Source organism: Portunus trituberculatus, chromosome 12 (assembly GCF_017591435.1).
Source record: "Portunus trituberculatus isolate SZX2019 chromosome 12, ASM1759143v1, whole genome shotgun sequence".
In the NCBI taxonomy this organism is placed as follows: domain Eukaryota; kingdom Metazoa; phylum Arthropoda; class Malacostraca; order Decapoda; family Portunidae; genus Portunus; species Portunus trituberculatus.
Window position 1 is genome coordinate 6,663,039 of NC_059266.1, and position 5,000 is coordinate 6,668,038.

At 33.7% G+C, this 5,000-nt stretch overlaps 1 long non-coding RNA gene across 1 annotated transcript in view; it reads right to left on the minus strand.

The window, feature by feature from the left end:
- Positions 1–5,000, minus strand: part of LOC123502829 — a 25,401-nt gene that overhangs the window by 19,870 nt on the left and 531 nt on the right. The window lies entirely within an intron of this gene.

A 5,000-nucleotide genomic window follows, 5' to 3' on the forward strand; every position in this document is an offset into this window, starting at 1 on the left:
AATGTGTTCGTCAGTTAATGAAAAGACTTGAGTTATATTTTCTTTTTTCTCTTTTTCTGATCAGTGTTCTTTTCTTTTTCTTTTCCTTTTCCTAGAATAAGACAGACAAGTTGTATTTTTCCTTCTCTTCCTTTCATGTTTTCCTGGTTTTCCTTTTTCTTTTCCTCTTTTTTCTCTCTCTCATTTATTCCTGGTTATCCTTTTTCTTTTACTCTTTTATTAACCTTTTTCTTTTCCTCTTTTTCCTCTTTTTCCTACAAGACAGACAAGCTACATTTTCCTCTCTTCCTCTCATTTTTCCTAATCCACCTTTCCTTTTCATCTTTTCCTCTTTTTCCTATAGCAAGACAGACAAACTTTTCTTTCTTTTCACTCTCCTTTTCTTTTTCTTTTCCTGCTCTTTTCCTACTGCAAGATAAGGTTATTTTTATTCTTTTTTTCTTTTCCTTCTCTCTCTCTCTCTCTCTCTCTCTCTCTCTCTCTCTCTCTCTCTCTCTCTCTCTCTCTCTCTCTCTCTCTTCTTTTCCTATTTTCCCTATTGCAATAAGACAAGCTGTTTTTTCCTCTTCCTCTTTTTTTTCTTTTCCTCTTTTCCCTACTACAAGACAAGTTTTTCATCTTTCCTCTTTTTCTTTTCTTTTCCTCTCCTTTCCTACAGTAAAACAGACAAGCTTATTATTTTCCTTTCACTTTCTTTTTTATTTCTTTTCCTTCTTTTTTCTTACTTCAAGACAAGGTTATTTTTCTCACTTTTCCTTTTTTCCTCTTTTCCTCCAGTAAGACAGACAATCTTTTGCTTTCATCTTTTTCCTCCTCTTTTCCCTACAGTAAGCTTATTTTTCTCACTTTTCCTCTTTTCCTAGAGTAAGACAATCTTTTCTTTTCTCTTTTTTTCCTCCTCTTTTCCATACAGTAAGCTTATTTTTTCTCACTTTTCCTCTTTTCCTAGAGTAAGACAGACAATCTTTTCTTTTCTCTCTTCTCTTTTTCCTCCTCTTTTCCCTACAGTAAGCTTATTTTTTCTCACTTTTCCTCTTTTCCTAGAGTAAGCTTATTTTTTCCCAATGTTTTTTCTTCTTTTCTCTTTTCCTCTTTCCCTACAGTAAGCTTATTCATCCTCTTTTTCTTTTCTTTTCCTTCTTTTTCTTACAGCAAAAATTGACAAGCTTATCTTTTCTTTCCCTCTCTCACAATTTTTTCTTTTTCTTTCATTTTTTTCTCCCTCACATTTTTTTCTCATATTTTTTCTCCCTCATTTTTTTTCTCTCCCTTCCACATTCTTTCTTTTCTTCCTTTCATTTTTTTCTTTTTTTCTCTTCCTCTCTCACATTTTTTTTATATACGTAGGAGAAAAACAAAGAACATTTAAAAACTTTGGGTAACTCTGAAATACAAACAGAAAACGGGAACTACTACAGGAATAAAGGAGGGGAATAGCAAAAGGTGTGATAAAGCGGTGCATGAGAGAGAAGAGGGAAAAAAAAAAGGAAAACTGAAGTAATTAGAGACGTGTGTGAGAAAATATAGAAAAAAAAGTGGAAAAGATTAAAGAGAGAGAGAGAGAGAGAGAGAAAATAAGATAAGGAAAACAACGTAAAATGAAAAATCGTTTGGAAATTATAAGGAAAGGAAATAATACAAGAAAGTAACAATGAAAATATTAGGAAAAGAAGGAAAATATCTCGAAATACAGACAAAAAGGAAAAGAAAATGAGGGGAAAAAATTAAGGGAAAACAAGATAAATGGGATAAAGATAATGAAAGGAAAAGAAATATGAAGGAAAGAAAAGATAGAAAAGATGAAAGAAAATGAGAGGAAAAGAACTATTTTAGAGAAAAAGAAAAATATGATAGGAAATTAATTCTTAAGGAAAAAATGGATGAAAATCACAAAGGGGAAAAATGAAAAGATAAGGAAAAGGAAAGGGGAAAAGAATCATACGAAAAAAGAGAAAAGGAAAGAATTAAGAGAAAAAAGAAGAAAATGAGGAAAAATGTAAAGAAAAAGAGACGAAAAGAAAAAGGAAATTAAAGAAAAAAGAAAATCATACGAATTTCAAACTAGGAAGGTTGAAAAATCACAAAAAGGAAAAAAATGAAAAGAAAAAAAGGAAATGAAAGAAAACAAACACGAATTTCAAACTGAGAAGGAAAGAATGAAGGAAAAAAAGAAAAGAAAAAAGAAAAATATGAAGGAAAAAAATAGATGAACGAAAAATCACAAAAATAAAAAAATGAAAAGAAAAAAAGGAAATGAAAGAAAACAAACACGAATTTCAAACTGAGAAGGAAAGAATACAGAAAAAAAAAAAAAAAACTAGAAAAAAGAGATGAACGAAAAATCACAAAGAAAAGAAAAAGAAAGGAAAAGAAAACAAACACGAAATTCAAACTGAGAAGGAAAGTATAAAGAGAGAAAAAAAGAATAAAAACAAAGACAAAGAAGAAAGGAAAAGGATCAAGGAAGATAAGAGAAAACACGAAGAAAGAAAGAAAGAAAGAAAAGAAGTAGATGAGAAGCCGACATGTGTTAGAAGTTAAACCCATTTTTTTTTCACACCAACCGCAAATAAAAAGGAAAAGAATGAAAATATGAAAAGATTGATAATAAGAAAAAGAAAAATGGAAAAGTAGAATATAAAAAAGATAAATAAAAGGAATTAAATAAGAAATGAAAATAAGGAAAAAGAATGAAAAAGAAAATAAGATAAGAAATAAGGAAAATTAATTAAAAAGATTAAGAAAATAAGAAAAATGCTAATCAGAAAAAGAGATGAAAATAAAAAGAAAATAAGAAATAAGAAAAATAATTAAGAAAAAGAATAAGAAAATAAGAAAAGAATGAAAATAAAAAAGAAATAAGGAAAAATAATTCAGAAAAAGGAAACAACACACAAGGAAAAAGAATGAAAAGAAATGAGAAAATGAAGATAAGAAAAAGAAAAGAAAATGAAAATATGAAAATACTGTCTGAGGGAAAAGGAAGAGGATAAGAAATGAAAGTGAAAATAGAAATGCAAAAATGAAAATAAAAAAAAATGAAAAAGTGAAATAGCTTAAAGGAAAAAAAATATCCAGTTTTTTTTCTTATTTTCCTTCTTTATTCCCTCTTCCTTTTACTCTTCACTTTTCTACTCCTTCCTTTCTTATTCTCTTTACTTCTTATTCCTCCTTATTCCTGTTTCTCCCATTTATTTCTCCTCTTATTCCTCTTTCACTCCTCCTCCTTCTTCCATTCTCTCTTTCTCTCTTCTATCCCTTCCTTCCTCCTCCTCATTCTTCATCAATATTTTCCTTCTCCCTTTCTCGCTCACCAAAATCTTTCTTTCACCATTCCTTCTTTTCTTCCTTCCTTTCTTCCTCCTCCTCATTCTATTCCCCATCATTATCTTTCTCCCTTCCTCTCCTTCACCATTTCCTTCCTTCACATTCTTCTCTCTTTCTTCCTTCTCGTTCTTCCTTCCTTCACATTTTTTTCATCTTCCCTTTTCCTATCCTCCTCTTCCTCCCCTCTCATTCTCTCTCTCTCTCTCTATCTCTTCCTTCACACTTGTTTCTTCTTCCTTTTCCTATCTTCTTCCTATTCCTCATTCTTTTTTTCTCTCTTTTCGTTCCTCCTTTTCGTTCTTCCGCTTTTCCTCCCTCTTTCTTTCTTCCTCTTTCATTCTTACTTTTTTCTTTCATCCTCTTTTCCTTCCTCTTTCATTCTTCCTCTTTTTCCTTCTACCTTTCCTCCTTCCTCTTTTTCTTCTTTTCCATCCTCTTTTTCTTTCTTCCTCTTTTTTCCATATTTTATTCCACCTTCATATCTTCCTTTTCATTCTCTCCTCCTCCTCCTCCTCCTCCTCCTCCTCCTCCTCCTCCTCTCCTCCTCCTCCTTCCCCGATGCACAGAAGGAAGGTTTTGAGTCCTACAAGGAGACGAGAAGCATTAGGAGGCGTGAATTAAAAGATTGGGATTAGCTGTGAAGGATTGGTGAAGGATTAGGAGAAGGATTGGTGAAAGGATTAAGCATGTGGGTTTCTCTCTCTCTCTCTCTCTCTCTCTCTCTCTCTCTCTCTCTCTCTCTCTCTCTCTCGTATACATGTTTCGTTTTGTCCAGAGAGAGAGAGAGAGAGAGATTGAAGTGATATTGAAGAAAAAGACAAGGAAACAAGAAATAATGACTTTCTCTCTCTCTCTCTCTCTCTCTCTCTCTCTCTCTCTCTCTCTCTCTCTCTCTCTCTCTCTCTCTCTCTCTCTCTCAATCTCAATCTTCCTTTCAAGCCGATCGACATTTTAAATCACCAGAATACATGAGAGAGAGAGAGAGAGAGAGAGAGAAGAAGAAGAAGAAGATAAGATAGACAAACGGGACTAGACAGATTATTGTCGAGAGGGTCATTTCTCTCTCTCTCTCTCTCTCTCTCTCTCTCTCTCTCTCTCTCTCTCTCTCTCTCTCTCTCTCTCTCTCTCTCTCTAATTATACCCTCGCTCACTTTTTTCAATTTGTTTTGCTTCCCGTGTTTGTTTAATCTTCCTCCTCCTCCTCTTCTCTTCCTCCTCCTCCTCCTCCTCCTCCTCCTCCTCCTCCTCCTCCTCCTCCTCCTCCTCCTCCTCCTCCTCCTTCCTTTTCCAATATTCCCTCCCTTTATCATTCTCTCTCCTCTTCCTCCTCTTTCTCTTCCTTCCTTTCTATGTCATCACACTCACCGTTTTTCCTCCTTCTCCCTTCTCTCTCTCTCTCTCTCTCTCTCTCTCTCTCTCTCTCTCTCTCTCTCTCTCTCTCTCTCTCTCTCTCTCTTGCATAAATCCTTTCTGAACTTTGACATAAGGTTCTTAATCGTGTGTGTGTGTGTGTGTGTGTGTGTGTGTGTGTGTGTGTGTGTGTGTGTGTGTGTGTGTGTGTGTGTGTTAATTTCCTCTTTGATGTTGATACGAGTGGTGTTAATAATAATAATAATAATAATAATAGTAATAATGGTGGTGTGATTTTTCGATATGTAATTTGTGTAACTCTC